Here is a 12,666-nt window from a genome sequence, read left to right as displayed (position 1 = left end):
TAATTGATCTATTATATCTCTATCACCCGCTTCTTTCTTACTAAAACATTTTATTAGGTCCCGCTTAATGCCACTGTAAGATTCAGGGTATTGTTCTAATAAGCACATAAACGTGTTTAGCGGCTCACCCTTTAGTCTCGATTGTAGAATGTCCACCTTAACCTCATCGTTCCAACCTGCTAGGCGTGCAATGTTTTCGACTGTTCAAAAAAACTGTCTCACATTCACCACATCGCTTTGTGACCCAGAGAACATGGGGATCATACCAAGGAATCCCGTTACGACCAGTGGTAGGCTGGGGATAACACCTCCTCCAGATCTTGAGGAGCTTCCCACTGAACTACTAGTGGCCATTATAACTCAATTATATATATAGCAAACAAATAACTATAAATATAACACAATTTACCCGCTAGTAGACTTTACGAGTCAATAATCTATATAAACAAAGAACCGTACACCCCGTTATAGTTGGGATCCTGTCGCAGACGCCATTGTGGTGGTTCGGAAGGAAATATTTGCGAGTCCGCTAGTAACGGTTTCAAATAACGACACAGAGAGAAAATTCACACAATCAATACTCCTTTTATTTCTTCCTGAACGCGGTTCTTCTAATACACGGATCTCAACTCGACAGAATTACTTCTATAACTTTACAGGGGAGCAGGTCACCTCCTATTACTTCTCATATATACAACACGAACGAACAACATAAACGAACAGGAAGATAAAAAGGGAGAACTTAATAACTAATTTACAACTAACCTTATAACTATCTAAGAACTAACAAGGAAAAGGAACGGATAGACTAAGAAAGTAAAGAAAAGGCAGATAGGAAGTACCGGCCCAAGTCGTGTAGTTAACGTCCCATATGATTTTCACGCTCTCACAATTGTAGTAGTCTCCCTCTACTCCACCAGTAGTTCTATGCCTAGATTCTTTGGCTCACTCGATGTCTTAGAGATCTTCGTAGCCTCCTTTCCTCTTTGGTCTCGGCAGGTTCTCTCTCAATTCGTAGTCCCCTTTCTTTCTCAGTCTGGAGCACCTCTGTATCCATCGATGTCCAGCCAGAAAGTGTCTCCTTTCTTTTTCCTATGCTGCCTTGGGCCTATACTTTCTTTGTCTATGTCCCCAATTTCGGGGAAGTCTTAATCTCCTCCTTTGTTCGACTCTTGGTTCTTGAAAAGGGCAACCCTCCCCCTCGAGCGGTAACGGTTTACGTATGAGTTGCTTTGAGACAATGGGAAGGACTTTGAAAAAAGGAATGAGAGAAGAAAATAGAAACGAAATACAGAACTTATGAACCATGTATATAAAACTAAAATATGGCTGATGGCCGCATATGGATACGAAAAGAAATTAATTTATCCCACTTATGTAAGTAAATTTCAATTTGAAAAAGAGATAACTTTGTTATTGTATAAATCCCACTATTTTTAAATTAGGAATTTTAATAGATTAATGTCTGATAAATTTTTACCTAGAAAATACTGTAAAAAATGCCTAAATGTATTCAAAAGAGAATGTACTTTAAATGATCACGTTAAATTTTGTTCTAATCATAAATATCAAAAAGTATCCACCCCAAAAGGAGACAATGCGATTGTAAAGTTTCATTCGGCAGAGAAATCATTATTTCACCCCGTATGTTGTTATGTTGACTTTGAATCAATTTTGGAAGAGGTTTCTTCCGATGAAATAGATCGTAGTGTAAGTTTTACTAAAAATATCGAAATTCATAAACCTATATGTTCCATTATAATTATTGAAAATGAAGATAAAATAATATTTATATTGTAATTTTTATTTGAGTGATAATGCTGTTAATAATTTTCTAATTGATATCCAAAAGCAGCTAAGTAATTTATTAGATAAAATAAATCGCAACGTTAAAATTAATTTAAATACTGTTTCTAATATTTCGAAACATTTATGCCATATTTGTAAGGAAAAATTTAATAATGATGATCTGCGTGTATTGGACCATGATCACTAGACAAGCAAAATTTGTGGATATGCCCATAATCATTGCAATTTGAATTATCGATTAAAAACATACTGATTATACTTCATAACTTTTCAGGTTATGATTCGCATTTAATTTTTTAAAAATATTCCTTCCAAATTATTTTCGAAAATTAAGATTATCGCTATAAACTCTGAAAAATCTACAACATTTTCATTAGATTATTATAAATTCATTGACAGTTTTCAGTTTTTAAATTCTAGTCTCTCTGTTTTAACTGAGAATTTAAAAAATGCAAATTATAATTTTCCAATTTTTAATCATTTTTTCCGTCGCAGCAAATATAGAGAATTATTAAAAAGAAAGGGAATTTTTCCATATTTCTATTTTAAAAATAAGCAAATATTAGATGAAAAACAGTTACCTCCTAAAAAATGTTTTTATAACGAGTTATCGCAAGAAAATATTACAGATGAAGATTACAATCACGCCCAGTTAGTTTGGGAAAAATTTAACTGTAAAACTTTCAAAGACTATTTAAAATTATACCAATATGTTGATACTATATTATTAGCAGATATATTCCAGAATTTAAGAAAATTAAGTCTAACATATTATAATTTAGATGCCGTATATTTTATAACTGCACCTGATTTAACATTGAATTGCGGTTTAAAAATGACAAAAATTCAATTAGAACTTTTTAACAATGTGGACAAGTACTTATTCATTGAACAGGCCATGATAGGCGGAATAAGTTTAGCAGGGGAAAAGATTTGCGCGAGCTAATAATCCATTAATACCGGAAACATATGATAAAAATCAACCTCATAATTATATTCTGTCGATAGATGCAAATAATCTTTATGGGTTTGTAATGAGCGCATACTTACCTATAAATAGTGTTAGATGGCTACACGAAGACGAAAAATAGACGCTTTAGACATACCTAATATATCTGATAAAAATAGCATAGGATATATCTTAGAAGTTGATTTAAAATATCCCAAAATTCTTCATGATAGACATAACGATTTGCCGCTTGCTGCTGAGCACATTAACATCCCGTACGATTTATTATCTAATTATCAAAAAACAGTATTAAATAAATGAAATTTAAAATATGCTAATACTAATAAAAAATTAACTCCTACTCTTTTCGATAAAACAAACTATGTAGTTTGTTATAGAAATTTAAAATTTTATCTAGAAGAGTGTCTGATAATAACTAAAATTCATAGAGTATTGGCATTTTGTCAAAGTGCATGGCTTAAAAAATATATTCATTTTAATAATAAAAAAAGACAAGAATCAACTAATGATTTTGACAAATCATTTTTTAAATTAATGAATAATAGTTTTTTCGGAAAAACCTGCCAAAATGTAGGAAAGCGTATTAATTTAAAAGCAGCTACAACATTAAATCAATATCGTAGATATCTGTCTAAACCGTCTGTAGAAAAATTTCAAATTATAAATGACAATCTTACAATTTTTAAAATAAAAAAACCTAATTTAATTTTAGTCAAACCAATTTATATAGGTTTTTGTGTATTAGAATTAAGAAAATTACACATTTACGAAACATTTTATAAAATATTTAAAAATAGATATGGTGAAAACGTACATTTATTATATATCGACACAGACTCTCTAACGCTTCAAATATATTCAAATGACGTATACGAAGATTTTAAATCATTTCCCGATATTTTTGGATTTAGTAATTATCCCAAAACTCACAAATTATATAACGAAACGAACAAAAACAAACTGGGTTATTTTAAAGACGAAACTCAATCGAAACCAATAATTGAATTTTGCTCCCTATAACCGAAAATGTATTCTTATATTTTCGATAAACAAAATAAAAAAACTGCTAAAGGTATTAAAAAATCTGTTATAAAAACATTTAATCATGATAAATATAAAGAAGTTTTGTGTAATACAGAATTATTAAGGCACCAGCAATATGGAATTAAAAGCAAAAATCATGTAGTAACAACATATCTACAAAATAAAATTTCACTTTTTCCTTTTTACGATAAAAAATTCATTTTAGATAATGGAATAGATGTACTATCATTTGGTCACTACAGTTTCTACTTTTAATTTGCATATTTATCATCATCTTCACAATATGGCTTTTTAATAGTATACAAAAGAAAATATACTTATGTAATACACAGAATATGCAGTAAAACTTAGCCCTGTTTAAAACAAACATGTATTAAAGCGGCATCGCTAAAATTGCCGAATAATAAAACATATAAATGTAAATTTTTTGTAATTAATGATAAAATAACATTACCAACATTCAACAAATATTTTATAAATTGTGATTGTATGAAATGTAATAATAATAATTAAATATTATATTTTTAGAAATTGTATATTTTAAAAAATTATCCGAAACTGCAAAAATCCCGAAAAAAGGTTCCGCAGGGACGGCTGGTTATGATATTTTTTGTGTTAACTGCTTTGAACTTAAACTCAATGAACTTAAAGTAGTATTTGTAGATCTTGCCATCGAAATGCCAAATAGTAACTGCTATGCTAGAATTGCTCCAAAATCTTTATTGTCGTTAAATAATATAATAAATGCAGAAGTTATCGACTCCGATTATCGTGGAAACATCGGCGTAATGATGTATAACTTTGGACCTGAGACTGTTATTTTTGCACCTGGATTTCCAATAGCCCAAATAATATTCGAAAAAATAATGCAACCTACTTTTTTAGAAAAGGAGTTGTTAAGTAGCACCAACAGGGGGGAAATGGGCTTTGGTGACTATACCTATTCTCAGAAAGAGGGATTTGGCAACTATGACGAAATTCTCATTTCTGAAGACTCATGTGAAAAAGATGATGATGATTCGGGGACCTCTACCTTATCCGATTCTGGAGACTAAAAATAATTTCGAAAAAGAAGGTTTATAAGGAAAATATTATTTTGTAATGGTTTAAGGTGATTATTTTTGTACTCAAATAATGTATCCAATTTTGTACTCAATATATATTGGTTTAGGTGATTGTAATATACTCAATTATTTTTGTACTCAAATAATGTACTCAATTTTGTACTCAATATATATTGGTTTAGGTGATTGTAATATTTTAATTTTGTACTCATTCTGAATGAATACACATTTTATAATGTACCTGAATATTACATTTTTGTACTCATTCTGAATAAATACCCATTTCATTAAGTATATACTCAAATAAAGCAGCAAATAATATTAAAATGTTTATTTATTTATTTATTTATTTGTAGACAAAGAACCACTCCCAATTGACTGGAAAATTTTCTCATCTTCGTCTGTAAACGAAGACACAATAAGACAATTTCACAACTTTGTTCACTGGGACACAATTAGCCAACGACGCGATTTATCTCTCTAATTTATTTCGGATTATGCGGATAAATTAAATTGGGAACACATATGAAAAAATTAAAAATTTTCAACCACATTTATTTCAACCCATCTTGATTACGAAAAATGGCATTTAATTTGTCAATATCAACAATGAAATGACCTTTTCCTTACAAATTATTCAGACCATCTTGATTGGAATAAAGTCGCCGAATTTCAAACTCTCTCCAATGATTTTATTATCTTCTTCATACATAAATTTGATATAAAAAACTATTAAAACACCAACAATTAAAAACATCAACTTTACGTAAAATAGAAGAGCACCTAAACTGGATTTTTGTTTCTCGTTATCAAAAACTTGACGAAGACTTTATTGACAAATTTCAAACTAGTGTCTTGGTGTCACATTATAAAATATCAAAATTTAACCAGAAAATGCATTGTTAGCAAGCGCAAAAATTTATTTCTGTACCTAATGTCAGAAATATTTAGTTTAGAAAAACTGAGAGAAAGATATAATTATTAAACGTATCCATAATGCAAAGTAAAAATCTTTCAAAATAATTTCAGTATTAAATTACTTTGTGATAATAAAACTTAACTTGCCAGAAAAATAAATATAATTTACTTGACAATTTGTGAAATAATTTACTTACAAGTTAGTATACAGATAAATTTTAACAACTTAATTTATATCAACCAACTTATATTTACTTGACAAAATAATATGAAAAATTATTTACTTAACAATTTTTGTGATTAGAATGTGTCATACATTATATCGAATGGGAATTTTGTGATTAGTGCTACCCATACATTATATCGAATGAAAATTGAAATTTTTGTGATTAGTGCTACCCATACATGTTATCCTATGAGAATTTTGTGATTAGTGCTACCCATTTGACTACTACTATCACGGGAGTGTTTTTTTTCGTCGTCGTGAAAGTTTTAAGTGGAGATTTTCTCAGGTAGGTAAGGACAACAACAGTTGAGCACATATGGCGTCATTGTCGATTAGAATTGGGTTTTGGAGACTTTCGAGTTCGGAGTGGAGAGGACATGGTTTCGTGGGAAGGAACGCACACCAGCCAGAAAACTAATAATATACCCGTTTATCATTGAACGTATTTACATAGATTTTACGTATTTACATAGATAGGACTTAAGAATTAGTCCAGTAATTGTTGAGAATCTAAGGATTCGTAGGGAGTTATTAACACAATAGAAGGGTCCGCGACCCTGACCGCGTTTATGGAAAGAACTCAAGAGAGAGCTTACATATCATCGCGAGTAGGGTAAACACCTCAAAGTGCAATAGTCCTTCGACTTTTGCACTTTCGACTTTGGTGATGCAATAGTCCTTCGACGTCATCAAAGGTTCTCGGACAACGTAAGGTTGTTGGACTTGGTTAAGTCGAAAATGAAGTTAGTTCGAATCCGAACGAAGTAGGTGACATTGAGGTGGGATCTTTGGGAGGATGAACAGCAACGGCGGCAGAGATGATAATCCAGGAGTGCACACACTAGACAGATGTCAGTACTTTCTCGTGATGCGCTATTGTCCTGCCTTTTATTCGGAGACTCCTTTCTCGAGATTCCCCCAGCATACGTCAGGGGTGATGGTTTCTCTGGACCAATGATGGATTAAATGACACAATTTTGACACAACAGTTAAATCATCTTTTACAAAGAGTATTTTCATGGAAACGAGTCTTTATGACCGATTTTTATGAGAAAATTTGTCGGTTGTTTTTCCTTTTTTGAGCTAACCTTAAATTTCTCTCAAAATCGCTTCCCTTTGTAAAGACGACAGACGAAAATCAAATAAACGTTCGAATTACTCCTGGCCCTCACATGAACGCAATCTTCGTAATTTGATCTCCTTCTATAATACTCGCTGTGAGAGCATGTTTGAACATGCATATACTTCTTTCACAGACACGCTCTCGTCACAAATTTGAACAAGTCGTGCTGTCACTAGTATAAAAGAGGTGCTGGCGATTGCACCATTTCAGTTAAGTTAGTTTGTGCGTCTGGTTTATTTTAGTTCGCGGTCAACCATGAAACTGAATTGTTTTTTTTAAATTTCTAATGCGAAATGGATAAATTTGTGAAAAAACGAAGTGACCCATCTACATCCAGTGAATAGGTTGGTAAAAAGACAAGTTTGTACAATGACAGTTATTTAAATTATGGTTTCACCTCATTGGATGAAAAAACACAGTGCGTTGTTGCTCTCAAGTTCTCTCCGATGAAAGAATAAAGACATCAAAATTAATTTGACACTTGGAAACTGAACATCCAGTTCATTCATAAAAACAAACCTTTGCAATTTTTCGAAAGAAAATTACATACCTTGAGAAATCAACAAACTTCTATTTGTAAGTTAAGCCATACTGATAAAAGTGTACTTGAAGCATCTTACCTCGTAGCATTAAGAGTAGCCAAGATGTCCAAACCCCATACAATCGCCAGAAACCTCATATTTCCTGCTGCAATTGATACGGTCAGTGTTTTGGTAGTTGTGGAAGAAGCAAAAAAATTGATAAACATTCCGCTTTCTAACGACACAATATCAAGGCGAATCGATGACAGGGCTGCCAATGTTTGCGATCAAATAATTCAGCATGTGAGTTCGAGTGAATTTTTTAAATGAATCAAGAGATGTAGCAGGCATGTCTCAGTTCTTATGTTTTGCGATAGGGACACATCAATCTAAGAAAATATGTTGTTTTGCATAACAGTATTGGGTCATGCAACAAGACAATGTCTTTTTGATGTTTTTTATGAAGCTACGAGAAACTATACTAACATAGATTGGACAAAATGTATTGCAGTATGTAGTGATGGTACAAAGGCGATAACAGGAAAGAACAGTGGATTAATGAAAATGTTAAGAGATCATCTTATACCGAGGGCGGAATGGACGCACTGCTTCTTTCACAGACACGCTCTCGTCACAAAAAATATGCTGGAAGATCTCAAATTGTTTGTGAAGCTGTAAAGTTGGTTACTTTTATTAAAAGCCGACCGTTACAGAACAGGCTGTTTGCTAAACTATGCGATGAAATGGGCGAAAATAAAAATCTCTTCTTTCATGGTATATTTTAGTATTTTCAGATATCTTACAGTTGTTACGAAATATAATTATTTTCGTTTTGGAAGGATTTATTGTTAAATATAATGATTGCAGAAATTTATTAAGTTGATTTATTTTCCTTTGTAGTGAAATTTTTGTTGGAGCCAGGAGCACAAGGTCGTCCGCAAAAAGAATATAATGATAAGTTCTATTTCCTATTGTAATTCCATCGGTTAGTTCAGTAAATAGACGATCAATACCAATAAGATAGAAATTGAATAGATATGGAGATAAGGGATCACCTTGGAAAACTCCACGACGTAAATGTAAATTTTGAAAAATATTGTTGCCTTGTTTTATCTTAATAATATAATTTAGATACAATTTTGAAATTACTGAAGTGAATCGAGTACTTGCACCACTGGATTTGAGCTTATGTATCAATAAAGGCACATATATTGAATCAAATGCTTTTTGGATGTCGATAAAAGCAGCATATATTTTCCTATGTTTTTTTTAAAAGATAGAGTTGAATTATCATTAATAAAGTAAAAATTGCAAGTTCGGTTCCTTTATTAGTAGTAAATGCATATTGAAATTCAGCTTCCAGACCCATTGTTCTAGTCCATAACTTAAATTTATTTGCAGCAAAAATTAAAAAAACATAAAAGAGATATAACATACTTCAATTCAAAACTAACAACCTCATTTGAAGCTGTGAGGTAAAACATTTTCTTATTACATTTTCCTCATTGAAAGAAGTGAGGTAAAACATTTTCTTATTACTGGTAGTAATGCTATTAGTCTATAGTTGCTGGGAGAGAACGGATCACCCTTTTTATATATCATTGTTATAATGGCTGAATTCCAGGATTCAGGAAAATACGCAGATTTGTACATACTATTAAATAAATTTAGTATTATTATTCTAGAACTAGTTGATAATATTTTTAAGAAATCAATAGGAATATTATCACATCCTGGTGTTGTCTTGCTTTTTGATTTCTCAATAACACTCTCCAACTCAGTTATTGTAAAGTCAGAATCCAAGATATCATTATAAACTTCTATACTTGTGTTTAGCGGTATTTCCATATTAATTTGTGGAAATCTATTATAGAATTGTTTCCAGGTATTAAAGTCTATTTTAGCAGAATTTCAATTTAAGTATGATTTAGGTCGAAATCTTCGTATTGTATTCCAGAATATGCTGCCATTATTGTTATTTTTAATTAGGTTTTGTTCTATTTTCCGAAAATAATTTAATTTTTTAGTTTTAAGAAGATTATTATACATTCGTTTAGTTTTTTTATAACTGTTGAAGTTGAATACTGTTGAGTTTTTCCTGAATTTTTTCAATGCTACTTGTTTTGTTAATTTCATTTTATAACAATCTGAATCAAACCATCCTTGCTTAGGTCTAGTATTTTTGTTTATGTATTTGTATTCGTTTAATATAGTTATTATTAAACTATATATTTTTTCACTATTGGTACTTGTAATTTCTGGAATTGCTTTAAGTCGGTTGTCAATCTCCCTCCGATATTTTGAGAATTTATATTTTATTTTTGAACTATTTATACTTTGCTTATTAGTTCCTTTTGTTGAGGATATTCGAAATTTGGTTATTGTGGGGAAATGATCTGATGCATCCATTAATGTTGTCGTAAATTCCGTACATTAATCCAGAAGTAGTTCAGAACATATTGTAAAGTCAATTGTTGATTTCCCCAAATGAGTTAAACAAGTATATTCCGCAGGATAATCGGGCTTAATACGACCATTCAATATATAGAGTTTATTTTCTTTTATGAAGTTTAGCAGCTTTTTCCCCAAATTATTAACCTGTTTATCCTTTGATACTCGATTATTATTAATTAAATAATTTGGTCCCTTATATCTGGAATCCATTTCCTCACCAATTCGAGAATTGAAATCACCCAATATAATAATATATGGAGTTATATAGAGCCATGATTCTATAACTTTAAAGATTTCGTTTAGAGTATTTACATCCCCGGGAGGAATATAAGTTAATAATATCATCATTATTTGATTGTTCTTATTTAATTCTTTATTTCCAATTATTGTGATGAGAAGTAATATATAGTTTCTTGATTTATTTACTTGAATTATTTTGCAGTATTCCCTTTCCATCAATAAACACAAGCCACCACTTGGTCTTCCGGGGCCAACTGGTTTACTTGCAAGTGAAGATTCAATCAAAAATTTTTTCGAGAAATTTGTAGTATAAAATTTTTCCATTGTTATCCAAGTTTCCGTTATTCCAATAATAGCCGGATTATATCTAATATGCAAAGAATTAATAACTTAAGTTTTATTTTTTAGACCTTGACAATTCCAATTTAGTATATCAAAAGAACAATTATTATTAGGTTTATTCAAACTTTGGGTTTGCTTTTGATTTGTGTTATATCAACTTCCCGAAACTGTCGTTTTATGGTAAGGTAAAAAAGTATCAACATATACCAGACTTTTCCGATTAATGTTATAAGTAATTTTCTCGGGTCCTGATGTTAAAATATCATTATGCAGTTTAGCTTGTGCATTCTGTTTCCGTATTTCGTGTAACACTGGAAGTAGATTTTTTCGTCTTATTTTTGTATTTTTATTAAGATCTGGGGATATTTGAGAATCTCTCCAATCTTCTAACTGATTTTGCATTTTTTTCCGAATAAAAGCAGAAAAGATTCGATTACGAAGTTGAATATTTTTAAAAGTTACTTTAGTAGTAATTTTTGGGCAAGATTCTAGGTCCGAATGACGCGGGGGAGGGGCGGCAAATTGCCTCAATAGTCGGGAGTGCAATTCAGTAAATGTTCAATAGTTGTGATATTCGAGGCAACGGAAGAAGAAGTACTGGTACGTGTTGACAACTTTCAAAATCCGAAACTACGTAATTTACTTTACTTCTTCCCAATACTAAAGTCTTTTGATAACGTACAAACTCGAGTGTGGATTAAGTGAACGAATCGGACAATCGTCGCGAAACGATTCCGAATGAGACGAAAAGGGGGCTCCCGCAAGTTGTGTATCATTTCGGTATTTCCCTAAAGTTTTCTGAATAATATCACAATAATTTGGAGCAAGTTCTGCACCTGTGAGGTAACAACAGCATCATTCAGTGACGGAGCAGACTGTTTTAGATGATGCATGGAAACTCTGTTAATGTTACCTATGGTAGCGAATATGGCGGCTTATCTCTGAAACAGTGGGGATGCACGTTCTAACCTATTCTAATAAATTACCCCTATTTAATAATTTGGTTGGCAATAATTGTGGTAATTTATTAGAATAGGCTAGGTTAGAACGTGCGTCCCCACGGTTTTCAGAGACGAGCCGCCATATTCGCTACCATAGGTAACATTAACCGGAAACTCGTTCCGCGATATCATAAAAGCCATGGTCGAGTGATGTGAATCGCTTTCCTCTTTACATAAACTCTTCAGTATAACCGATCTCAGCGTCAGGAAACCTTCTACCGTTTAAATCACGATAATCCTTACGTAATTGTCCAACGGTTATGTTCGAGGGACAGGAAATCGACAGCGAAGGCACGATTTGTTTCGTTTCTAGTAAAAGATTGTTGAATCCGCTCATTTTCGATCTTGTATTGGGTTGAGTCATAAATAAGTTCTGTTAGCGAGTAAGTGTAAATGACTGTCAAATACTTGCCAGATGTTGTGTTGCTTCAACTGAGTTTTATTAGTGGCTATTAGCAAATAGTCTATAAATGTAAATTTTAACACTGAAGTGTCAATAATGTAATAAAAAATTATTTTTGAATTCATTTAAAATGGAACATTTGAAAGTGCATGTACGCCATATCATGTTGTGGGAGTTTAAACTCGGCAATAACGCTACAGAAACAACAAAAAAGATTTGCAATGTCTACGGCAGTGGTGTAATTTCAGACAGAGCAGTTCGAAAGTGGTTTACAAAATTTCGTTCTGGTGATTTTTCCTTAAAAGATGAAGAAAGACCAGACCGCCCCTCAGACTTTGACGACGACGTTTTAAAGGTCCTAATTGAGCAGAATCCACGGCAAACGACGAGGGAGTTAGCAGAGAAACTGCACACATCCCAATCAACCATCAATCGTCACCTCCAAAAACTAGGAAAAGTAAGCAAGCTGGGAGTTTGGGTTCCACATAACCTCAGTGAACAGAATAAAGCAGACAGAAAATCAATAGCTGCTACCTTGCTTTCTTGGCAAA

At 32.0% G+C, this 12,666-nt stretch overlaps 1 pseudogene; it reads left to right on the top strand.

The window, feature by feature from the left end:
• Positions 1–253: 253 nt before the first annotated feature.
• Positions 254–4,878, top strand: LOC136975682 (deoxyuridine 5'-triphosphate nucleotidohydrolase pseudogene; annotated as a pseudogene).
• Positions 4,879–12,666: the final 7,788 nt, after the last annotated feature.

This window comes from Centruroides vittatus, unplaced genomic scaffold (assembly GCF_030686945.1).
Source record: "Centruroides vittatus isolate TY-2023 unplaced genomic scaffold, ASM3068694v2 contig_377, whole genome shotgun sequence".
NCBI lineage: Eukaryota > Metazoa > Arthropoda > Arachnida > Scorpiones > Buthidae > Centruroides > Centruroides vittatus.
The sequence above is the reverse complement of the archived record's forward strand: the minus strand, read 5'-3'. Positions and strand labels throughout refer to the sequence as shown.